The sequence below is a fragment of the Puntigrus tetrazona genome, chromosome 6 (assembly GCF_018831695.1).
Source record: "Puntigrus tetrazona isolate hp1 chromosome 6, ASM1883169v1, whole genome shotgun sequence".
Lineage (NCBI taxonomy): Eukaryota > Metazoa > Chordata > Actinopteri > Cypriniformes > Cyprinidae > Puntigrus > Puntigrus tetrazona.
Window position 1 is genome coordinate 21,852,415 of NC_056704.1, and position 27,636 is coordinate 21,880,050.

The 27,636-nt window shown below is 37.0% G+C and overlaps 1 protein-coding gene across 8 annotated transcripts in view; it reads right to left on the reverse strand.

The window, feature by feature from the left end:
* The window catches only part of foxp1b (forkhead box P1b), a 529,351-nt gene that overhangs the window by 456,630 nt on the left and 45,085 nt on the right, over window positions 1–27,636 (reverse strand). For 7 of the 8 annotated variants that reach the window (XM_043241991.1, XM_043241990.1, XM_043241986.1 and 4 more), the window contains one exon: window positions 22,551–22,615. The gene's annotated coding sequence lies outside the window, so the exon portion shown is untranslated. Of the gene's footprint in view, window positions 1–22,550; window positions 22,616–25,823; window positions 25,959–27,636 lie in introns of those variants that run through there. The other variant, XM_043241982.1, reaches the window with a different exon arrangement.

Here is a 27,636-nt window from a genome sequence, read left to right on the forward strand (position 1 = left end):
ATTCGCAACTATATTCTACAGTTTAATCACACTAATGCATGAAGGAAGGGGGTATCAGAAGAGGCTCCCAGATGGATGATCCTACCCAACTGAGCTGGATCAGAAACTGAGCGACAACATCCTGCGTTGCACAGCTATTTTGGTGTGCTTTACACAGGTTGATTTCCTGTTACAGAAGCAGCAGCAAAAAAAAAGCTAAAAAACACCAAAAAATGTTTTGCTCTTGCATAAAAAGCAGGCCGGCTTTATTTACTTTAAATCTTTATCTCTCAAGATCATCTTCACTTCCTCATCAAAAGATGTTGCTGGAAAACCACAACTTCTCTTTCTGCCTCGCTGGAGTGCAAGACAAGACTCTCAACGGTCTTTGAAGAGGCCCGAATAACAGCCTGTGATGGAACGCGAAATCAGTACGCAACTGGCGGCATTCTCACTTTAAGTTGCACTGACAGTACCGTACATTGTGTGAGATCAGATATATAGGCCAGTACGATTCCAGGTTTGGGGCTACAATTGTGTCATATTTCTCAAGAGAGCACATGAGAGATGAGGCTTATCAGATCGCTGTGTTGGTTGTGTGACCATGGAAGGATGTTTGTATTGTGAATGGGGAAATTCCTGTGGGTGCACTCGCTGCCTGCAATGAGCGATGGCTGACATGCAAAAAAAGCACAAACACATATATAGCCATTTGTGTGACACTATACAAAAACACACTTAACCAACTTTTAAATATTAAATGTCGTATTATGAAGATGTGTTTTCAAAAGGACTGTCAATCTATATATATATATATATATATATATATATATATATATATATATTTATTTATTTATTTATATTTTTTGCATGTATACATACATCAAGAAAATGTGTTTTTACATCAGCCATACTTTTATATACTATACATATTATATATATATATATATACTATACATTTTATATATATATACATATATATATATATATATATATATATATATATATATATATATATATATATATATATATAAAAATATAATATACACATACAGGCCTACATATAAATACATTTTAACAAATATATTATGTGTATTAAACACACACACTCACACATACTATATTGCAATTACTGCAATTTACCACAATATATAATTTGATGTGTATATATAACTATACTTACAGATCAAATAAGTTTAATCAACATTCTTCATATTTCTTTTGATATTTGCCCTAAACCTCTTCTCTACTGCTTATTCTTGAATTGCATCCCTGCTACATCATAAGGATGTTACGCATACATGTTTTTCCCTAATCTTGTCGACCACAGACCAAGAGATGGAATTGTCATTGGAGAGATGGCGCTTGCTGCCATAATGTAAATCTTTTGCATAAATGCTGACAGGGGGTGGTCTGTCCTTTAATTTTGTGAATTATACGCATAAACCATTTAAAGTGGACCTAAATTCTTTAGGTACAAGGATAAAAGACGTTTGAGGTGGCTTTATTTGAATCTAAAAGCTCTATTCTATCTCTTGAGAACTCCCATTTAGGGACATCTCTTTTATATAAGGTAATAGCACTGGTTTGACTTCCTAATGGAGATGTTTAAATGAAGCTTATGGTCTACTTCCCCCAAATCTGACTAGTTCGAGAAGATAAATTCCCCTGTCAAGGTCGAGATGATCAAACAGATTACAATTATTTTATCTCGTCTTTATTAATGAGCACTGTCTTTCCACAGTTATGTCGACTAATCAGGATAGATGATATGTCAGCCCCTCCAGGTTTGTTGTTTTCCACGTGTATTTAAGGAGTCGAGGGGTTTATAAATTGAGAGATAATAAAACCGCACAGCTTGTCAGAGGAGAAACTGGGCTTTTGGAAAATTAAAAGGTCACACTTTATGTACTATGTGAACAACACAAGCAGGTTGATCTGTTGTAAAGCTGTCAATTAGCATAAACTAAAACAAAGATCTGGTTTGCAATGATAAAAATTGATGAAAAAACTAAATTGCCTTTGAACTAGAATATTGGCTCTATTCAAAGCTGCCTTAAGGAAACTTAAGGGGAGCAGTACACCTAAAATGACTTCATAATCACTTCCTCTACAGTTCTACAGAACACTTTTCTTTATCGATAGTCAGAGGGGTCCATTGTTGGTTCACCTTGTTCATACAAAATTATTTGTAATCCAGTTTCACATCCAGAAGAATTAAGTTTTATTTTATTTAATGAATCTTTGCAAATCAAAGTTCCCAACAAATAAGCATTTAAAGGACATGCACAAAAAGGGGGCAGTGTGAGCGAAGCCATTTCTAAGGTAAAAATTGTGGGAGGTTTTGACTACCATTGAAAAATCTTATAAAATGTTATAGATTTTTCAATAAGGCCCTAAAGAATCATATTAACTTGGAAAATTGCCATCTGATGACCTCTGTTAAATGGAAACTATGCTCCACATAGAAAAATAGCTTTTAATGGTAGTTTTAGACTGCACTATTCTGAAAAAGCTGTTAAAGTAGTTACTTTGGTGACCTTAAACAAGTATGAAAAAAAGGAAAAGATGGTTCCTTCCCACTCACCACAGTCTTAATAAAACTACAAGTAATGTACTATTTTATTTTTTTATTTTTTTGAAGTGTCAGAGTGCACATCCCTGATTAGGTCAACCACCCTGGCGTTCAGCCTCTATCTCCTCTCTTTTCTTTCTCTCTCCATTTCCTTGCATGCGTCAGAGTCATAACCCTGTTGTCTCAGCCGAGTGAATCAGATTGAGCCCCCTGGCACAGAATGAAGGCAAAAGTCAACAGGAATTAAGTTTCAGTGCAACTGTTTACTCAACTGTGGCCTGCAGTTATTGAAATCTTATCCATGGTTTTGTGTGACGACTGCACGGTAATGGATTCAAAGTATGCTTGTGATTTTCAGACTGGCAACATCACGCTAAGTCCGAGAAGCACCGACAGACTGAAGCAATTCAGAGAGGACAGGAAGAGAAAAAAGCGAGCCAATCACAGATGCTTCAGATTATTGACTGACGGCGATATACTCTAGTTACAGATTGATCTCTCAAGCAGACTGAAGGAAAATCAAGATGTCAAATGGGTTTTATTCCTATCGTAATCTAAAATAATCATTCTAATTCACAACCAACATCTTACCAAATTAAACAGGAATGCAAAATCAATATCCCTTCTGTGAAATAAGACCAAAACAAATCAGTTTCGTCTTGTTCTCTTCTTTCAAACCAGTCAAATCAACAGAACTGTCCCGTTTGCTGTTAAAACCAAGGCATTGCGCTCTTCAATTCCTAACGACAGCCGTGTTACTTCGACGACAGACAGCTACTTCCAGAGGCTCCCAATCCCCACCAAACAACCCGCCGACAACATCTCCCATCATGCCGTGGGGTGCAGATAACTCACGACTGGCTGATCTTTTTTAATGCTGGCCTGCTCAACACGCTGTCGGTCGGGCAAATGCAGCACTCAAAGAGAGCTCGTCTGTTTATTTCAGTGTGAGTGAGGATGTTTTAGGGCGCTATTGGTTTATAATAAAAACAGCTACAACACTCCACACTCCGATGCTTTGAAAAGAAGTTCTCTGAGTGTTAGGGGTGTTTACAATGCGATTCAGTGTGAAGTCTGTGGCATCCGGATGGATGCGAGCACATACACGACTGTCCATAAATTCCGTTGCACCTATGCATTTGTCCACTGCAACATGCCTGATAAATATTTCACCTGAATGCAGATGCTGGAGTTGCCGGGATAAACACATTGGCAACCAAAAACACAATCACAGAAAGAGCACTTAGTGCGTTTAAAAATTCAAACCGCTCTCAATATACATAAATAATCATAATAATGTGTTTATGTACTCTGGTTAAGAGAAGTGCGATGATTAAATATTTACAAGCACTTAAAGAGGGGAGAGAAGGATGCTGTTGACATGCGTTAATAACAGACAGGTGCAAGAATAAAAGAGCAAAGGTAGGAACATGGGTAGGGCATAAAGAATAAAGGATGGAATAAGTGAATTAAGAAACAAAGGAAGAAATGAAAGAAGCTAGAGAGGGAATAAAACAACGAACAGATAATCAAAAGATAAAATCAATGAATAAAAAAATTGAAAAGGAGGGAAGAAAGGAAAGAAAAGAGTGACTGAAAGAAAAAGGAAAGAAGTAAAAAAAGCAGGAAAGGAGGAATCTAAATTGATAAAAGAAAGAGAGAAACAAAATAAACAACTAGAAAATGGAAGGACATCAAAAAAGAAAGGAAGGAAGAAGTAGTAATAACCAAAATCTCAAAGAAAGATTGAGAAAAAGAGAAAATGATACAGAAAACTAACAAACAAACAATGAAAAGAAAAAAAAAGAAAAGGACATAATGGCGTAAATGATGAATAGAAAGAAAAAAAAGCAATTAATTAATAAATGAATGAATGAATAGATGAAGAAAAAGAAATGAAATAAGAAAGAAACTAATAAATTAACCTAAGATGAAAGTAGCAAACGAGAAAAGAAATTGAAGGAATAAAAAAGAATAAAAAAGGTGCAAGGAAAGAAAGAAAAAATGATTAAACAAGCGAATGATAGAAGGACTGAGTGAAAAGAAAGAAAAGACCTGCTGCTGCTGGAAGCTAGTGAGGCTCAGGCGCTGTGATGTCACAGGAAGGAGTGGCACTCTTGGATCTAACCTCTGGTGTCCTCCACACACTAAGTGGGCGCCCGTTCTGATTCAGCCGTTCCGTTTGTCGCCTCTGTCCCCGACTCTTGCATCATGACTTAAAACCTGCAGCAGAAGCACAAAAAAAGTGTCAAAAACATTATTTGAAAACTATTTCCTCAAAAGACAGTTACCTTTTGTCCTGCTCAACATCACTTTTCCTATCTTTCCTCATCTGTGCTGCACTGTTTGCAAGCATAAATCTAGTGCAATAACACTAATAATAAACTAAAAATATGATGAAACATTTACTTTAACACTAACATCTATTTCTTGTAACTTTCATCACATCACAGAGGAGGAAAAGGTCACGAGCTTTAAAGAAGCTATTTGTCCTTTTGCGTTTGTCTTTCTTTCTTCTTTCTGCTGGGCCTGAAAGAATGAAGAAACAGCACAGAGCAAATGGGATGGGAACCCAACCTCGGTCACGTCTCAGCAGAGAGCCCAAGAAAACACACATTCGCTCACAAACAAAACTTGTTCAAGTGAAATGGATATATTTACTTGCATTGCTCCCAGAAGAACCACAGGCCGATGGCTTTTTAATGGAAACAGGGGCAGAAGTCGGTCGGATTACAAATCGGCCCAATTCAAAACTTCTCGGCAAAACGTTCGCATCCTGGGTGTTGAGTTAACGCCACCAGTCCTGGGCCCACACACAAATAAACAAACCTGAAAATATTCGATGTCCTTCCAGAGTATTTCCAATAATACATTAGACTTTAATGATGCCTATTCATCGCACAAAAAGGCTTTTGTTCTTCAAATGCTTCCCAACTAACTCTCAAAAATCTAGTTTTCTCCTTCAATACACTGATCTATTCACGTTGTCCCAGAGACAGACACTTAGATTTATATCTTTTGCATTACGCGCAGCCCTCGTTGGCGTGAAGTGCCTCGTAGCCCTGTTTCAGACCATCTTAATGAAGCTGACCAAGTCGGGCAGAAGTAAATTAACTTAGCTTATTAATTATTGATATGAGGCAGAATGAATGCCCTTAAAGCAGCGGGTGCTAATCACATAGGCAGGTGAAAATTGAAAAGAATTCAGATTTATAATGCTGCCCTCTCAGACAGTAATAAAAGGCGCATTATAATTGTTCAGCCAGGTTTGAGGAGAGGTGACTGTGTAGACGCAGACCAACACATTGGGCATTGACCCATCTGGACCACTGGCAAGCTGCGGCTCTTCTATTGTCTGTTTTTGATAAAGCAGATGTACTGTAAACAATAAGAATCATTAGGAAATAAATATAGAAGAAAATGTGTTTGTATATATATGTATGAAGTTATATATGAAAAAGTTATATACAGAATTTTATATATATATATATATATATATATATATATATATATATATATATATATATATATATATATTTATTATACAAAACATATTTATATTTTACCCCTTTCATCCCATATTTATTTTATCTCCAAAAACACCTGAGCACACTATATAACATATTTGTGTAACTAAACTGCTCCATACTCAAAATCATCCTTTCAATTAGAGACAAATGGACCAAGTACCCAGTCCTCCCACAAACAAGATGTGGCTTGTTTAGCAAGCTTCTCTCTCTTTCTGTCTCTTTTAGGTTTTACTGTCTCATTTGTTCTCTCTCCTTTTTCATTGTGTTCCATAAAGAGGTGATAATGGCTATTATGCATGCACTGTCATTCCGTGCTAAATTTTCATAATTATAAAGGAAGGCGTAAATTTCTTGAATGCGTGGCATCTCTAAAAGTAATCATGAGAATGCGCCGGGGCTATTTTAATGTATGCAAAACTAGTGACCCACAATAAAAGGCGTGAAGCTGCAACGCCCATGCAAAGTAATGCGCGCGCCTGCATCCACGTCTGAAGAGGGCCAGCTAAAATTAACACCCCAATTAATTTGGAATTGACAAACAAATGAAACCCATAAATCTACTTTCTCATTAAATTTCACCACGGAATAATTCAAAAGCTGCAATATCGCGAACAAAAAAAAAAAAAAAAAAAGGATGAAAGAAAATGCCGTTATCCATCACAAATATCAAATAGATGGAAGAAAAAAAATAACCTGGCGGAAGGGCATTAATAATGTCAGCGGCTTTATGAATTAAGCTATTGTTTTAGTCTCTTATCATTACAATTCCAGCTTTAGATTTCTCCTCACTTTGATAACAAAAAGTGCAGCTGCGATTTTCATGCGTCGCATTTGGATGCAATATAAACACGAATGAAAGACAAGCGCATATAACACCACCGAGGGTTCGCGAGAAGCAGATTTGTTTGTTTACAGTGTTTATCGTGGCTTTAAATAAAAAGAAAACAAAGACTTAGCGAGAAACTTCAATATAATGAAATTTCCTGAGATTAAGCCCCGCATGCAGGCACCTACCAAACAAACCTCTATCATCAGATGTCTGCGCCTTTTCCGCACAAAACGCTTGCTTGCTAAACACAACAAGTGTTTGGAACAAACAACGGATAATACAACAAGGTCAGAATACGTGTATGTTGACGTTTTGCTCGGTTCATCTGATATTGCGAGCACACGCACCCCACCCGGCCTACATAAAAGCATGAGCAAATACAGAAAATCAAGCACTTTCTCCCTTATTTATCGTTTCCCTGGATTTGACTCTGAGCGTGTTTATGAAGAGCGTGTTTGTGTGCCGTGCACCAGGCCGGAAAGCAGACTCCATCGTTAAAAAGGTGCTGTCATTCCGGTGAGTTCTGAATGCCCACCTGCTCTTACAAGCCTGTGTTCTCACACCACCCCTGTTTACACAAGCGCCCAACAAAAGCACAACATTCTTACGCTTCAGATAAGTAGTCACAATAAGGACGACAAAACCCGTGATCACACTGTTGTTTAGGTTTAACCTTGTTGCTCGTCTAGACAACACAATGATCTGTATGAAAAGGTGTGAGAGCATCTTGAGATTTTCTGATTTTCCCCAAAGGATTCCTGATGAGTAATGCAGACAGCTGTATTTTGGCTAGGGATAGTGGTGTGAGCAAAATTACCTTATGACCTTACATCATGATACGAGACATTTTTATATTACAGTAAAAGTATATAGGCGGAAATCTAGCTTTGTATGAAATTCAACTCCCAAATGGTTTTAGAAATTGTTATAAAACCACGCAGTACTACCTAAAGCTTTGACACATAAGCAAATTAAATACTTTTAATTAAATAAAATTTTAATTTTAATGATTTTCTTTTCTTAATTGGAACTTGGACACGGTTATACCAACTGTGGCTGATATTTCTTAACATGTTACATTTAATGACAGACAAATGAAAAATAATAATAATTCCATATCGTTTGGTATTGTAAAAAATATGCGAATTTAGGCATCAGAACATTATAATATATAACATTAAAAGCAAATATTCTTTATGAGATTTGACTATAAAATTTAGACATAAACCCAAATTTAAAATTCGTCAAATCACATGCACTGACTATAAATTCTGGAAAAAATCATTAAATGGACAACTTAACTCTAAACTAAAACTTAAATCTTAACTACTCTACATTGTCTAAATAAATAAATATAAATAATAATAATAATAATGAAATAAAATATTAAATAATAAAAAAAAACATTACATACTAATGGTATTTTTTTAATAGTTAAATTTTTACTTTTTAAATTAGGCATTAGAACATTAGATGATGGCAAAGACAAACTAAACAACAACAAAACAACAACAACAACAACACAAGTGTAATGTAAGTTTACTAAATCTGCCAGAGATCAAACATGGATGCTAATTCTTCTCAAAAGTGTCTGTTACATATCTTAGCCAGATATCATGCAACATGTTACCTTCGGTGTGGGTCTTCCGCCTCGAGGCACAACTTTGCATCATTCACACATGTCGGCACAATCAGAGCTAGTGACTCGCCCTCGTGGAAAAGGATTGCTCGTCGCCCTCTCATAGAGGAAATGACAGCAGCAATGACATTCTGCCAAAAGCAGATCTCACTGCGAGACCAAACAGCCCTTCTAATCTCGACAGGCTTCTCCAGGCCAGAAACATATCTCCACACTACTGTGGCGACATTCTGAGAACAAAACCCCGGCACATTTGGACAGACGGGTTTTGTCTTTTCTTTGTGTTTTCTTCAGTTTGCTTCCAGACCTTGTAGGGCTAATGCCGGTCCAGCAGCTCATACAAACAAAGCTCGCTATTTGTTTAATAACTGATTGCTGCCATGACTACGTAAACAAGGGGGAACAGGGCCTTTTCTTTCTGTTTATGAACAAACACATCTTCTCGCAAAGAGCAATTTAACATTAACCAGGTGGAATGATCAACAGATCCCATAGGTTACACAGAGGGCGAGCCGAAATGTAAACACACTCCAGAGAAAGAGAGCGAGCGATGGGGCAAAAAGAATGGAAGAAGGCGGGTAAGCATGTATGGACAGCAAGGTCAATGCAAATGCAGCCCGTCTTGAATAAACAGTTGGAGGAGAATCTCAAGACAAACAAACAGTCATTCTCCTGACATTTAAAGAAGCATTAGTACGGGTGGGCTACAGCTGCTAACGGCCAATGTGAATGCTAAATAGAAGGGGAAGGGGGATGTCGCTCAACAGGCCCGGATCTCACGGACCTCACGTTTCTCCTATACGTCCAATACAAACAGACACGCAGCATCGTCCTTATTGCCTCCGCTAAAAAACAGCAGCGAGGAACTTGTAAAACCTGTTAAACATTACCATAGTCAATTACTCAGTAACTAGTCCTTGGAAAATATCAATTATGGCTGTATGTTCTTGTCTATTTACAATGACAAAGCATCGAGTTTGACTGTACTGTAAACATTCACAATGGTATTGACTAAGGCAGTAAAAAATAAGTATTTGATAGGCGGTGTACACATAAACAGCTATTCTCTTAAAAGGATAGTTCACCTAAAAAAGGGGTCATAGTTTACTTATTCTCATGTTATTGCAAATGTACACTTTCAGAAGAATTGGAATACAGTTGTACGGACCACTTTATGGTGCTTTTTGGGGCATTTGGCTGCATGGACATTCTTTCTAATATATAATACTGAACGTTACCTGTAAATACTTGGTGTCAGTACGTTTTTAAGAACTTTTTTCAGCAAGGATGCATTAAATCGCTCAACGGTAATATTAAAGACATGATACAAATTGTCTTCTTCGACACTAAATATTAAGACTGTTACAATTAACAATAACAGGAAAGGTCACATCAAATCAGCATAGTATCAGCAACGGCAGTCAAAAACAAGAAAATATACATTTTTAAAACAGATTGAAATAAAAAAAGACATGTTTTGAATTGGAATAATGTTTCAGGCCATTCATGTTCTCACTTTATATGTGAATGCAGACTTGTTTGCCATACAGGAAATCAACCATACAGCCCCACAACTTTAATGTGCATACTTCATTATTAACTCATCAAGCGCCGTTAGGGTGAGCAGAAATGTAGTTTTTTTTTTGTGTGTGTCAAGTCCTGAAACTGAAGCATTGCAGACACTCTTTTTAATCTTTCCTAACAGCATAGTGTTTTGATTTTTCAACTTCCTGCCTTCTCAGTCCAACCGTTCTCACATTCATTTCATTTAACTCTCCAAATCGATTTACTACCGCTCTGAGGAGCTACAAAACCAAGTGATACAGGGGTCTAAACACATATTTATTACACATCAAGAAGAACGTAATAAGATCCTTATGCGTGAAATCCAGATTGAAACATATCACCAGACCATCACCGCTAACCGATGCAGGCGCTCTGTAATGTTGCGCACAATGATTCAAATAAATCTGAACCCATTATCACACTACAAGCTAGAGAAATGAACAAGAAATGAACAATCAGGAGGCCGTCAACCGAGAAGACAACTCCAGCAGAGAGGCTAAATAGATGTATAATTTCAAAAGGTACACAAAACAATTTGCCTCCTCCTCCGAACTGACGACAAAGTCTGCGCGGCGTTTAAAACCCTGCTGCGCAAAGACTATGATGGAACGCACAAAAAGTAAGGCAGGCCATGGTATTTTTAGCGAAACAGCCAGGAGAGACCAAAGTAAATAAGAAAAAGTCTAATGAGTTTTAATGTAGCCGCTACCAGGATAGAAAGGCCAATTTTGGGATGTGGAACTACAGTCATGAGCGGTTTACGCCAAACTCCTGAGTGGCTCTCCTTCAGAAGTGACATTGAAGGGATCGTTCACAGACAGCTTGTGATGATTAGAGCACAAGCATGGCAGAGAAGAGTCTGTAACCGTGAGCTGGGTCTCACCGTGAGGCATCGAGCCGTGGGGAAGGAGGCCTTCACTCAAAAGGCCCCACAGCACAACGGACAAATTAGAACTGTCAAACAGCCGCGTGCACTCGGCAAAGAAAACAAGGCATTCAATCTCCCGCATCCTCTGGGACTGGCCAAAGTGCATATTGTTTTAATATTATTTAAAAGTGTGTCATATATTTTTAATCATTGTTACTCGAAATTCGAGCAAGAAAGCGCTCCGTGGGTGGAAAAAACGTGGACTTTCTTCGCAGAGGAAATGTGTCAAACACGTATTTGTGGGGCGGGAGAGTTTAGCCTCCATGAACTTTGTCTAATTAATATTTCCAGTCTAAACCATGAGAGGGCCTGTATTATTAGAAACATTATCTTGGGGGTAAATTACCCAGTTGCACTGCCATAGTGTCAATTGGCATTAATGGAAAAAGGCAACAACATAACTACAGCCAAGCAGAGCAACCTGGATTCTCAATGCATGCTTTACAGGCCCAAGAGCGTAACAACATCATACTGCTTGTTAAAAATGACCGTAAATACATAAATACAAATATATGTGATTGAACAGCATTAATTAAATGCTTGATGGCACTAAATTTACTTATCTAAAATCTAACTACTTTAAAAATACTGTAATTTTAGTGGTATTTTATAGTAATTTAAATTCATCGTTTTTCATAATAAATAAATAATCTACCACACTCTAATTTCTTTCACATTTTACATTTTTGTGTTGCGTTTAAAAGCATTTTGAATGCGACAAGAATAATAACAATAATAAGGCATAGATTAAACTTTCTAAGTGAGCTTCAAAACAATAAAATATAAAAGTGACTGAAATTGTACAAAGAAAAAAAGATTGTGCAAATAAGATCTGAAGTTTTTACATGAGAAATTATTATCAAAAGCTCTAATAACAACCATAATTGCCTTCTGATTTGTCAATACATGACAAGAAAATGTTAACACAATCACTCTATAAACACGCTTTTTTAAACGCTTACAGCGTTGATTACAAAATATACAACAGGTCACGCTGATCGACATTCGTTTGGCTTTATCAGGCATAAACATGCTGTAGACCTCAGCGATTTTCAGAGCTTGCATGCACAACTTTGTGCACAAACACGTTGACATCACAGTCCACGTCTGTGAACAAAAGCAGAAATCACAGGGGAACCCCGAAGACTACTTTGCAACATTTAGAAATCACATGGCCTCTCTATAGTTTTATACAACAAAGATTCTTCACCGCAATCAACCACAGCATCGCTCGGTATAGTTTCCATCCTGTATACTTAGCCAATATCGAGAAAGGGATATTGCACAGCTGTGAGGTGCCGGTGCCAAATTGTAGAGCTATGCTCAAAAGCGAAATATCTTTCTGAATGTTTGCTACAAAATGCGTGTTGCAAAATGAGGAACATACGGTATCCGTTCCGTCATGCTGGTGTCAGGCGGCAGGTTTGTGCTTAAGAGGCATATTTCATTTCAAGAAAGGGTTTGAGTGCCCTGTCTTCCATTAAGCAGTTAAACCAAAGGTAAAGGGCATGCTAGGGGTAAACGGCAGAAGACCTTGTGTGAAACCAACGAGCGCTTTAATGGAATCGGCTTTTTAACAACTCTTTTTTTGTGTTAAATACAGTCCGTGTCAGGGAGATGCGTCCCACCCATAAAGCAAGCGCAATGACAACGTACAGTGGGCACTAACGCAAGGACATAGTTCATCATGCCATTTTCTGCAATTCCCAGCTGATTAGGGTCATTATGTTGGAACCCTGATTTATGCTGTCATTTCCTCTCACCCTATCCTGCATCAATGAATCTTAATGAATTGGTAAATAAGGGTGAGGATTACACTCTGCGACACCGAAACATTCCTCACCCTCCACGCCACCAGATTTATGGAGCCAATTAGGGACTAACGGAGAAAATTGGCTGGCAGGAAAATAATATTCTTTATGGTACAAAATGGAAAAGCATTCGCGCTGAAGGGCAATTGTATTGTCAGCATTAAGTCCATAAAATATCCCCTCCACCCACAGAAAGAGAGAGAGAGACAGACTTTTTTGGCAATCAGTCTAAAATTACAAAAGAAATCACATTCATACAAAAAAAGATTTATTTATTTTTTAAGGAAAAGCATTTGATTTATCATGTCTCAATAAAGCTACTCTTAAGACTCCAAATTATTAAGCTCTAAAATATAAATTGTACTGACCAGCAGAAACTAGGTAGCTATGTTTAAGCCTTCTAATTTTTGTATTCTATTCAGTCTTCAATTCCAACACTCAAGCAATTAAAATTCATAAAATATATATATATATATATATATATATATATATATATATATATATATATATATATATATATATATATATATATAAACACACACACACACACACACACACACACACAACATAAAATGTACATAAATAACAGGAAATCAATTACGAGAATTAAGACAGTGACACTGTAAGATTTACTGCGAGTGCATTAAGGAGCCGTCAACATAAACGTGATAGGGTAAAAAGGGATTTAATAAACACGTGCACCCTGCTCGTCCCGTGACCATGAATCATGCACTGGCACACAAATCGCCCTTTAAACCAATCAGTCTTCTTCGCGTGATCAAAACATCAGCGCCACGCATGGGCAACTAACCAGCGTTGTGCTTCAGTTCTTTAATGTTTTTTTGCTTTTCTTTTCTGAGCTGACAAAAAGTGGAAATACAAAAAGATGGCCAGGAGAAAAAGAATATGAGGCGGGAAAAAAAAAGTATCTGCAAAAAAAAAAAAGAAAAAGAAAAAAAAAAGCCTGAAGTGAGACCCACCTCTTCCTATTAATGGCAGCATCTTAGAGGCACACTCAGTGTGCTAACGAGCCCCCTTTATGTATTACATATTGTGACTAGACTCGGAGCGTAACAGCGGCTCTCCACATCAAACACGCAAAGGCCTGTTATTAGATGGAGGGCTGGGAGAGAGGCTGTGTGAAAAGAAGTGGAAAATTAAAGTTGAAGCCAAGCAGGAAAGGCCTTAATTTACTGGCATGTACAGTATGCAAATGAGATTACTCTCTGCTTAACTGCATCATTTATGTCCATAATAACGGCATCATCATTATGGGACTCAAATTAAATTACAGCGTAATTAGCATATCAAAGTGATTGGTTAAAGTTTAAAACAAATACCCAATTTTCGCTAATGAAAAGCTGTAATCGGCGCTCATGTAACTCGGAATGAAAACAGCCAAAACAAATATGTGTTTTCGAGTGGCGGGAATCTGGGAGGAGGGCTTTTGTCTCGCTCAAACGTGACGAGGGAGGGGCTTTCAGAGGCTAGATGCGTCTTACCTGGCAGACTTCACACCCTCAGGTTCCATTTCCTAGAGACGCTCTGATCAAAGGTACCATTTCCTACACTTGCCACTTTGGAGCTCATCAATAAAATACAAAATCACTTCACGGCTGATCCGACGGGTGGGAGAGGGGGAGAAAGTGAAAGAAATATGTGAGAGAGATGGGGGTGGGATGACATCTGAGGGCTTATAAACTTACATTTAAAAGGGGAAGGAAAACACCTCCACTTTCCAGCTGAATTATCATGAATAATGACATTTAACTATTGCCGTTTACCGAAAGCAACTGCACCAGAAATGACAGCGCTGCAACCCAAATCATCCCACAAAAAAAACCATCAAACCATCACAAAAAACACAGTTCGTGTCATGCATTCCTCTTTTTTTTTTGAAGTCTTTCATGTCACCACATTATTGATCTCATTCCGAATTTATGACGCACTTCTCCGTTCCTGGAGCAAAATCTGAGGTCTTAACTCTCAGACATAAGTCAATCTCTCCTCACCAACAACCCACCCCCCAGGACTTGGTCTCGATTGACTTTGCCAAACCACACCAACAAACGAATCAGAGCCTGTGCACATTACTCTTGAAAATTTAAAGAAGTGCTATTTTATTTTATTCATTGAGGAATCCATTATAGGCCGTATTGCTAAGAAGTATGTAAATGACGTGCCTTTCAAGGTAGAGTCAGGGCAGAATCCTCTCCATCAACTAATGACACCGCTCATTACATGCAGAACAGAGCGGAATGAAAGTGCTCCTGTCTGCGGCAGCGTCTTCCCTGTGTAAATCCCTATGAAATGCTAATATCTCACTTCTAATTAAAGGATACTAAGTCCAAATGTACCTACGCGCCAGTAACATAAATTTTATTAATGTTGTTTTTTTTTTTTTGCAGCCGTGCATAGGCTTCATTCCATTAATTCATATTTAATACCACGGCTGCTCAAGCATTCTTCTCTTTTTTGCTTTCATTGCCCTTTTTATTTCTTTCTTTTCTTCTTTTTTCGATCGCTTGTGGCTCGCGATTACAAACAGATGCTCATTGCGAGCAGAAGCATCATTATGGGGTTGTGAAACTATAGTTTTTTGCAGGTGCACGAGCGGCCTGGCCACACAGACATTTGCACAAACCGACTCGTGTGCACATGAGGTGCTAAAACTATCTATCAGAAGAAAAAAAAACAACACTGAGTAAACCGGTATGGCCTCTCTGAGCCGTACACATTTACTGTATTTACACATGTCTGCATGTAAACATGTTTACAAAAAGCACGCAGCCATTCTACGAATTCGACCTTGAAGTCTGCAAACAACAGCCGCCACACAAAGTTCATTAAGAGAAGGTTAAAAACAATGCTGCTCCCTATTTGCCTGAAAGACAAAGCTGGCTTTGTGCGTGCTTTTCGTAAAGCACAAAATGCAAGGAAAATTGATCACTTTGCTATCATCGTTGAATTAAAAGCCCACCTAATGGTTAGTATGAAATACGGCCTAATTAGGGCTTCGGTTTTATAGCGCCTGTTAACGTAGTTATCACTTACAACATTGTAATGTCAAAATCAATACGGATTACTTATGTCCTATCCGCCTCCATTCCATGAGGTGACAATAGTTTATCTGTCTTTGCACTTATTAGGCAGGATTGAGCCAGACAGTGTTTGGAATAAAAGAACCAAAACTCAATCTATGAGTCCCTATCGTATGGTATTACTCACAAAACCAAACCTAATCAAAAGCTATTTATTTCAGTCTGAAAGGAGCAAAACACTTCACAGCAACATATAGTCACTGTATCACAAATGTCTGCTAGAAAAAGCAAAAACTGTCTCATTTGTGGAACATCAGGGGAGAAAGGCAGCTGTTTGAGTAAAACTTTTAGTTAAAACTGAAAAAAAATAATAATAAATTAAATAAATTAAATAACCCCCATAATAATGTATAATGTTACAATATATAACAGTTAGCTTAAAAAAATTAATCTGTTTTTGGACTACTAACCTATTTAATTAAACATCTTTCTTCAACAATTCTCAAAATAAATAAATAGTTAAGGTAAAGTAAAATTGAGATGGATCAATGAATGCACGGATACTAATTATTAATGTTTAGACATAAACACCCATTAAAAATAAATTTAAAAGCATTTATATGGTTTCAAAATATTTAATATTGTACATTTTTTAAAAATTATTATTTAATTATTTTTAAATAACATTACTCTACTTTTTAGTCATTTATATAATATACTTCCAATATAAAGAAACAGAGGACATGATAAACTTGCAAATATAAATGCAAAGGAAGAAAAGGATAATAAAAAAACTAAGTTGAGAATAATACCACAAAAATCTCAATTTAAAGCCATGTTATGACAATATAGCCATGGATAAGGTGTAGCCTGCACTCAAGTGTCTGCCTGATTCAGATCTAAGGTTACAGTGGCTGACCTTCAACATTCCTCAATGTCCCAGAATGCCATTCATCTACAGCTGCAGATAACGCTGAGTAAATATCATAAGCATGAGGATTTTAGGATTGAGGTGAGGCCGGCCACATCCTTAACCTACAAGGAAGAGGGCGAAGAGAGATCTACCCTTTAAGGGCCCTTTCCTCCGCTGTGAGCCGTATCCATGTCCTGTCATTTCTCTTGGCATTAGCGTTCTTCATCATCCCTTTGATGAAGGCTCAATCTAAACCATATAAGCCATGTGTTCTGAAAACCTGCATTAAATCGCAAGGATTCTTACACGCGTTACAGACATGGGCAGAATGAAAGTCCTAAAGATACTCACCAATCAGAGAAGAGAATAAAAGAGCTTGATTGGTCGGCTAGCGCTTGAGGAGTCTCGTGTATGAGGGTGCAGCAGAGAGAGGAGGGACACAACCTGTGACTGCACTAATCTGTTCTGAAACACACCAACCCTTATCCCTTGCTGATATATACCTAAACAAGACAAACACAGGCAACCAGTGAACAGGCAACCACAACAAACAAAAGACTGAAAAAGAGAGAGAGAGAGAGAGAGAGAGATACACAAGACAAAGAACAGAAGCACTATTTAAAAATAAATAAATAATAATATTAAAAAATTATATATATAATTATATTCATATATACATAGATCATTAAGAAATGTATAATCAGATTTTCATGACAATAATTTTTATGACAAATATTTTTATAGATAATTGCTGATAATTGACAAATACCATAATTCCAAACATAAAAAAATTATATATATATATATATATATATATATATATATATATATATATATAATATTGTGTATATATATAATTATGTATCTAAATGTATTGTGTTTATATATATATATATATAAACACAATACATTTAGAAAAATTTTTTGTCTAAGCAAATGCCCTCTAGAATTAGAACTGGCTATTGGCTACTGGCTTTCTTGAAATGGCGGCCCCAGCTTCCTGTTTCAATAGGAAATTGCTTAATGCAGCAAACACACCGGTGTTAATGAAGCCATTCCAAAAGGAAGGATGAAATATGAGCGCCTGTAGACCAAAAAACCCAGCGAGGCAAAAAGCCTAAATATCATTAGCAAACACGTGCGAGACGTGGGTAAGGTTGAATAATGTAATAATGAGAGGCAAGGCCTGTGACATTTGTTTCTTATTGTCTAAGTGGCAGTTTAAAGGCCTCTACCTGGGCCGGGCCCTGGCCTTCCTTCTGCACTGTTTTAACAGAGATGAAACCATATTAGGACGTGTATGCTAAAGTAAACAATAACATAGTTGCAATGAGATGGAAATTTTTCAGCTAATGGTGTTTGTCATTCCTGTTTTCAGTCCTGGACTTAAGCTCTTTGCTTCTTTTTCTTTTTTTCCACGTCTTCTTTCTTTCCCCCCCTTCCCTCCCTCCCCGAGCTTGGGAGGACTGTGTTTATGAATAACAACTAAAACGGCCGGTCCACGACCTGGTGCAAAACACAGAGTAAACAGATCTGCTTTTAACGTGCCTGCTCACTTTATTTGTTTGATATGTTGAATTAGCTTTCAGTCTACAATGAGGGAAAAAAATCTGACAAGTAAAGTGCATGCTATTTTGTCCATGTAATAAAATTAACTGAAGATATATTTTAGAATGATACAATAGTTCATCCCAAAAGATTAGATAATGCAGCTCAAAAAAAGAGAGGCATTTCTTCATTCAAAGCAGGGCTTTTTTTTTCATCCAGGGATGCAAACTGAGACCCCCTAATTCTTATGAAACAATGCAAATAATAAAAATCCTTATACAATCTCATACTTCATCTAACATTACATGCCCACATTCTCAACAAGATATATATTATTATTAGAATATTTAATTAAAGAATACTTTTTGTACTCAGTAGATTAACATTATACCATCCCAGCCGTATTAAAGGGTCAGCTAAAAAAAACAAACAAAAAAAAAAAAAACACTTTTTTTATTTTCAGAAGAAAGAATGAATTTTGAATCCGTTTAGAAATGAAGACATCCCGGAAATCTAAATTTAGTTTGAAAAAAGCTTTACTTAAAACACCATTAAATTAGTACTTAAGAAAAACCTTTGCCTAAATCATCAACAAAAGCAATGTTTTCCGTGCATTACATTTACTGCATACACAATATTTTTGTAATTCCATTTGGTGCCAAAAGTGGCGCAGAAATTACACACTTCACCTTTAACAAAGTCCAAAGTCAAACTCTTATTACAGAGTTTAAAAGCCACAACAAAACTTCAGCTAACCAGTGTAGGCGTATCTCCTTTCCTCCCCACAGCACAAATACACTCCCCCTCTCTCTTTGTCTCTCTCTCTCACACACACACACACACACACACACACACACACACACACACACACACACACACACACAAACACACACACACCTTTCAAATGCAAGCTGTTTATTTACTTAATGTTAAAGCTATTCCATTAAGCAGCCAGGCCCAGGTGCTTCATCCCTAAAAGGGATTTTGCTTCCTCAAATAAATACCACGGCAAGGCACTGCCAAAATGATATTGACCATGAATATAACAAATGTTGGATAGAGAACAATAAACATCAACCTATGTGAGTCATTAAGGACATGTACTTTAAATTTTAGTGAATGCTTGAAGCTTATTATGATTTATGAACATAATCTGATCATTGTAAGGTATATTTTTAAGGAAGGCAAGCTGAGACTAAGCCCATATTGTATGGCTTACCTGCTTATGTTCAACAATGTGCTAATGATTTCACTTTCGTCTTACAAAAATGAGTTCAACCGTGTGGTGTATTTGCATTGCTAGTACAAAGAAAACAAACGACTAGAGGGGAAAAAAAACACACAACCTTACTTAAGAAAAAAAAAAGAAGCAAATGCGTTCATTTGATGTTGGAAGAAAAGTCTATAATCATTCTATCGTTCGATTTGACCCATTTAAAATACGGTCATCTCTTTTGAGTTGGATGAAGAAATTGAAAAGTGATGCAAAAAAAGAAATAAGAAACAGAGTATGTCTTCAGATGAAAAGGAGACAAACTGAGCTTTGTGATATATGTGACAAACACTCTCGCACACACTCCTCGCAGAGCGTTTTTGTGGACAGATTTCCCTTTCATCTCTCTGAAGACAACTCCTCTGACAGAAGCCGAGACTGCTGCCTGCCTGACTGCCATCACTTCCATTCAGTACAAAGATTCTGTCACGAAGACTCGCTCCGACGCAGCGGCAGACCAACTATATCAAAGCCTTTCCCCCTCTTAAAGAACAGAATTCATTCAGTTATCAATACCAAGACAAATATAATGGATTTGTAATTGTCATTTTCTAAGCATTTAGAGCATTCTGTATTTTCAAGTAAATAAACAGTTATTCTACTAAATAACTTTTATTAAAGTGAGTAGAGACTGGGAGCAGCATCTGTTAGAAATGTTAGATGAAATAGCCAAATACCTTTCCTTTTCTCAGATTTTCAGTTTACTTAATATATAAATGAATTTGGAATCAGTTTAGAAATGCTTAGCCTAAAGCGCCACCAAAGTAATCCAAAAAAAAACACTTTTGCATGAATCAAAAACCAAAGCAATATCTTCGATATGTGCCATTGTAAACTCACTTGCTGTCCATACAAAAACTATGAATTAGGTTAATTGCACACACAATTAGATTAGATATATATATAACCTAGAAGAAAAAGCAGCTAGTGTAAAAACATAGTAATTTGGACATGTTCCACCACGTTTTGTCCTTTTCCAATCATAAAATGTCATAATTTAGCCAACAGTTATTTAATAGAAGCATTGCTAAAATAAATAGCACCATGGCAATGGTATTATTTTTTGTAATTATTGTACTTGTCCATACTGTGTTTCTAAGGTATTATCATTACACACACTTCTACAATACAGAAAAATGCTGACACTTTAATGATTAACAAAAAAAGAGAAGCTGGCACTAATTCATTCGTTTCAGATGTTACCGCTCTAAAAATTCTTTTTATTACAGCGGAGTTATAAACCTCTCTGGAGTTATGCACACGGGCGCATAAACAACTGTGTGACTAGCGTAAGCATTTAACTTTCTCGTTAGCAATCTCCCCCGTGTGGCGCTTTAGCCATGCTGGCTTGTTTATTATGTTCATAGCTTTGGCAGAAAAAGAGATTTAAGTGAACTCCTACGAATCGGAAGCACTTGTAAATGCATAGAAACACACTCAGCTGTAGAAACAGGGGAATTAGGGGCTTACCAAATGCTAATGCTAATACAAAGCAATTTTCAACCTGATGCTGATACACAGAATTACATTTTTTTTTGTAGTAAGCAATAAAATGTACTCGGAAGAGCTATTACATGGACCCTAATCCACCCCTGCGCCCCAACATGCATCAATATACAACTTTTCATTTGGTGTTACCTCAGAATTTCCATCTTTGTGGTTGCCGTAAAACGAGAGGATGAGGCAAATAAAGTAAATAATCAAGTGTATGATCTTCAGAGGCATTCCAATTTAGCCCTTGGCAGGCGCCACACAGCATGCAAATATCATATTTTCCCCTGCTGTTTAGCTCTCTAAAAATGTACTCAGAGTTTAAGTGGATATACACTTACTTTAACTTATGGAAGTGTGGTTGAGTGGGGAAAGGACTGTATGAGGCATCCACACAGAAATAAACGTGTTTCTGTCGAGAAGTGAACTGAATTAAATATACAAGTAAGTCTTTTTGCATTATAACAATGTGTAGGATGATTATAAAAAAGTTTAAAAAGTCTGTAAAGTTATCAAAATCAGCTTAATGTAATTCTTCAGCATCATTCTTGTGATAATATCCATATTCTTTTTACCGAAAAAAAGACGACAAATGACAAAAATACTGGTTGCTATATGGTTTTTACAGTGTGTGTGAGGTCAACAGACTAATGATACAGAAAGAAGGCAAGGGTAGCTTTTTAAGAAGGTGTATATGGTAAGAAAAACAGAAAGAGAAAACAAACAAGACATGGTGAACTAGGTTTGCGAATTTGGGTGTGTGTGAATGTGTCTGTAAGCATGAGCTCATGGGAAAGGATGGGAAGTCCCTTCCTTGTCCACTCTGTTAGAGATAGAACAGACACACAAACTCGATCCCTCACACCCTGTGCCTTAATACTATGTGCGAACACCCCTATTTTACTCTATGGATTGCTCCGGTCTCCATGCCAGCCGCTTAGGGCCGTTCCATTCTGAAGCAGACAGGTTGGGAAACCTGTTTGGAAACCAAACATCATTTCACACATCGTTTGGTGCCATTACTGGTTATATTATCCTTATTATAGTACCTGGATAATTAAAAAAGTCTAAATAATTGACAATGACAGTTTCAAGTGATATCTTAGCAACTCAAGGACTGATAAAAACCAAATTGTTTCTTGAAAACAAGAAGCATGAGAGACAAAGGAAATAAAAGACCTGTGTGGTTAGGCAAATAAGCAGTCCTGTTTAGCGGTAAACTTTGACAAAAATAAATGACCTCTTCTTTTCTCTCAACCTTGAGAAAAGCATACAAACACAAGAGCTGCAACAAATCAAGTGATTCATTAAACTAGATAAAGAATAATAGCACAAGACCTGCCCTCTGTAGTCTACAAAAACACACACGCATGCATCCGCACTCATACACCACTCCACTGGAGTCTAATAACTAATCATTTGTTTACCTTCTCCGAGGACTTGCTTATTTGTGGCCGTCTTCAGTTCCAGTGCCGCGTTTAACCTCCCTGCCCTGCAGAGACAACAAGCACAGAGGGAAAACTGTAGATGTAAAATTACTGCAGCTGTCACAAACCATCAGTCATCTCTGCGAGTACAAAATGACATTAAAAGTAAGCTATTTTGGTAAGCTATTTTGATGGTGCAGACAAACTAATGAGGACTCAATCGTGGACATACCAAATAAGAACATCATCTACTAAACACAACTTGAGAGAACAGAATTTTTTTTTTTTTTTTTTTTAACTATTAACTACAATATGGAAATGTGTGATTCATCGCCCTTATTAATCCATTTTCAGGGTTAAACTTTACCTATCAAGCAACAGTTGTACAGTAGAGTTACTAACAAATCCACTGCTGAAAATAGATTAGTTACCAAAACATACCATAATAAAATTCTTTGGACATTTAAACTACCTTTATTTATCTTCTTTTAAAAAAAGTCTCTTTTGCATTTATTTTTTTATATGTTTTTTAAAATTATAATTTATTTCTGTAAGAAATTTTCTGCATTAATCCAGTCTTGAGGGAGACAAGCTTTAATCATATTTGGGCATGGTGTTATACTACTGCCAATACGCATTACGATGGTATTCTTGGAAGTACCGTGAAATACAACATAAATCCATATTGCATGAATTTCAGTTCCAAAGTATCATATAGTATTATCTGCCACAATGCCTTTTTATAAAAGTGCCTCCTCCTAAAAGCCAGCGAGGCAAACAAGCTGACATTTACAGCCTCAATATACTCTAAGAGCATATTCTCATGCTAGACTATTGAGAAAGATACTATAAGCCAGCATCCCTTGGGCATTTGAATAAAAGCATGAAAGCTTAGCCGAACGTGAAAAAATACGCAGTTTACATTTGGCAGTCAAAACAGTGGCTGGCCGTTTGAGCAGAGTGATTCTGTTTATCTCAGGTAAAGTGAGCACAGATAAAACACATTGGTACAGCCGGTCCATGTTCCTGCATCAATTATCTGTTAAACTCCCTTGTTAAGGTGGGTGGTCAGCATTTACAGCGACTAAAAACACCAGCCACTACAAAGACCATATGTGTTTTTCCTCTTATCTTGTGCCGATTCCATTTTCTCTCATTCTAATTCATTAGACTTCAATTAACACGTCATCCCTGCTGTTATGAATCAATAGCTCTTGGTGACAGGCAATGAATTTTTCAGCTTAAAAAGCTAAACATCATTTATTCAAATCACCTGCTAAGGTCTCAGGTGCTAAATGAGTTTACTGAAATGCCTCACGCTCATTTAGACAAATGTTCTCTCGTCCTAATGACGAGAACGCTTTGCATTGAGAACGGAAGGGGTGGGGGGGGGGAGAGAAAAAGAGAGACGCGCAACAGCAGTTACCTTTCAGTTTTTAGCACCGTAATGTGCTGCTAAATCGATAACAGTCCAGACTGAATGCATGAAGTTGGAGGTAATGCTGGTGTTTTGAGCAGCGGGGTGGTGGAGGCCTGGGGAGTGAATAAATACGCTCATACTGTTAGACTCAGCTGGAGAAGGAAAAGAACCAGCACTCTGGTGCTCTGGGAACTTGCTGAGATGATCGGCTTCATGGGTGTGTTATGAAGGAAACACGGCAAGAGAGACAACTAAATGAGCACATGGGCTAAATACTGTCTGAAGATAATAGCAAAGAAACAGACATGGAAAAAACAACAACTTTAAAGTTCTTGCGTAAAGGTGTTTCATCAACTATGGGCAATTTTGGTGCTTTGGACCTAATTAACTCACTTTTCAAATTCACCAGTTCACTAATTCGCTCAAACAATGTTCAAATGTTATTGATGCATCCTGAAATACACATAATTAGTTACATATTTTGACACATTCTGAATTAAAAAAAGAGTGATATTTAGCTAATTGTCATCACAGATCATTTAAATTATTAAAAGTTTAAATATTCTATTTAAAACTAAAACTATTAAATATTCAATTTTAATATATTTTAAAATGCCACTTATTTCCACTTATTTATTATTTTATCAGGGTTTTTTTTTTCATTACTACAAAAAAGTATTAATTTCCTTAAAGTACAAATGATTTAAAGTTATTTTAAAATTTCTTAAAAAAAAAAGTTTTGATATATGACCTAGATATATAATTAGCATTTTAATAAAATATTTGTGTTTGACCTAGAATCCAGTAAAAATCTTTGGTCATACATGACAATGATGGCTAAAAAAATTATATCATGCACATGAATATCAACAATCTCATTTATAAAAGCAGACCTGAAGAGGACTTCTGCAAAATGTTGTTCTTATTTGACCACATTTACATCGTACAGGCTGTCGAATCACACACTCCAACTGATTCCTGGCTAAAACCAAGCCAATCCTAACAGAAAAGGCCCTGGTGGTCATTATGAACGCCTCTTCAGTCCATCTAATGGACCATCTCTTTCCTCACTTCACCAAAAACACAAGAGCACATGAATATTTACCACCAAGCAAAGCCATTCCATTAATCGGTTTGCGAATGCTTAAATAGCATATCTGTGGCTACTTCTGCAGTGGGGTCATAAATGAACATTCCTGCTTCGTTAGCATATTAATTTATGCAGAGATTGAGTGCAGCTCATAGGCTGTGACCAGCTCCTCTTCTCTCCTATTGGTCAAGGAAGCAAGTCTATCCAGTGTCCTCTGACAAGCGCCGCACAAAAAGATTGTAGAGCGGTGTAAAAAAAAAAAAAAAAAAAAACAATTTTCCTCTTTGCATAAAATAAAAAATACAGTGACGGTAAAAGATAAAAATGACAAAAAGCACCATAAATATAAAAGTAGTCGATTTGACAATAGATGGAAGATTTTAGATTTATTTATTTTAACTGTACATACAATTCACAGCTAAGCTGTTATATTATTTTATAATAATTTACTAAACAGGGCAAATTAGTGTTAGAGCGCATTTCCATAAAAGCACCAATGGGAGGGAAAAATTCTGTACGTAAATTACGGACAAGGTGAACATTAAAGATCATCATAATTTCCATAAATACCAGCGAAATCTACCAAGAGCTGCGCAAAGTATTGCCTTTTTAAGACCTTCTTTGTGTGTTTTATAACGACGCAAATACCAGTGAATTGACAAATGCAAATCATAGCTAATTTTATCTCCTCCCATAAACTTACTGATCAAAAAACAAGCTCCTACAAATGCATATTCATCAAGGTAAATAACAGTGTCCGCACCTTTTCAGTGCCAATTTCCTACTTTGTGTCTTCAGTAAATCCTGACAGTAGTTTTTACGCTAAAGGAGGACTTTCTGGAGCACGCCGATAGTAAATCTGGCCCTTGCAACATAGCCAGTAAGTTGTATGGACCCGCTGTCAAAAAAAAGGCAAAAGAACAGAGTGAACATTCTCCAAAATTTCTGGGTGATTTTTTTCTATTAAACTTTCAAACCTTAAAACGCTGAACCGAAAGAGGACAATCGCATCAGAAAAGGAGAAAGCAGAAAAAGAGAGACCAGGAATCAGAGACAGAGCTGAGGACAGGCTGTGATATCTATATTGAGTCCATTTGTGTTTGTTTTTAGGGTGTGTGCACATGATTTTCCAAGTCACTGTCTGTGCTCTGAAATACAGGAAAATTGCATGACTCACTTTGAGACAAATGCAGCTGTTTACAAAGGCCTGACAAAAAGGTGACTGAACCGAGGTCTCTCTCTCTCTTGCTCTCCTACTCACTCGCTCACCAGAACCTGATTCATTTCAACTATTCCCGAAGACCTGAAAGTGATTTTTGTAATTCGCTTACAAGCAGGCTTCGCCCATTGTTTTGCACGTCCACGTTCATGTAAACAGCGGCGGTTTCCGACATGCAAACAGACGCGAAACCTAATTTATCTGGGCTTGTACGTGGGTCACTTGAGCTTCTGGAGGCAAAGCGAGTCGCTACATAGTCTGCTGAATGTCAGCCTGTCTGAGTCTAGACATTTTTTTCGGACCTGCCCTCACGTTTTGCTGAGCTAAGAACAAAGTACACAAAGCGCGCACACACACACATAGCTTTCACAGTCTTAATACCAAGGCAGCGGTATTTCGTTCCTATCCCAAAACAAACAAGGCAGTGCATTTCTTTACACTATTTAAATGTTAACAGGCAAGAGCGCGGGCTGAATAGAGCATTCTTTCACTCTGGATACCAGAAACGTCCCAGCCAGACTTTCAAAACACATTCTAATGAAATCACTATTTAAATAAATAAACAGACCAGCTGCACTGTAAAGCGATTTCTCTTACTCTCTGACATGACATTTATACAGCTTTCTTTTCTTACTGAAACCGCTTATGCAATGTTTTTATTATGAGCAGTATAGTTTTAATATTATATTAAATGTCCAACATCAATATCTAGAGGCTAGGGTTAATCACTAGCAAATCTGATATCACAAGAAAATTGTACTTAATACTAAATATCATGAAATCTATTCTTTCAGATTTGGATACCAGAAAATTACATGTCCAGCAGCCAGACTTTCAAAACACATTCTAAAAGGTCTGGCGGCGTGTGACGAGGCATTGTCACCGCCGCCGTTAAATGCCCTGCGCGCCTCTCCTCGGAGATCATCCAAAAGATAAATAAAAAGCTGCACTTGTTTTCTTTTCTGAGCTTACCTCCCCCACTTCTTTCTATTCCTTTTTTCTGTAATTGGATTATACGTTTTTTTTCTTCTTTTTTTAAATACAGACCAGCGCCATGAGAGCATGGAACTACTGTAAAGCGATTTCTCTTACTCTCTGACATGACATTTATACAGCTAAGGGCTAAGGATATGAGGGTTAACACAGGTCTTACCCTGAAACCGAGGGGTTTAACCCAGTTATGCAATGTTTTTATTATGAGCAGTATAGTTTTAATATTATATTAAATGTCCAACATCAATATCTAGAGGCTAGGGTTAATCATAGCAAATCTGATATACGCAAAATTGTACTTAATTTTTACTAAATATCATGAAATCTAAGATTTGAGAGAGATTTGAAAATGGAAAATTACATG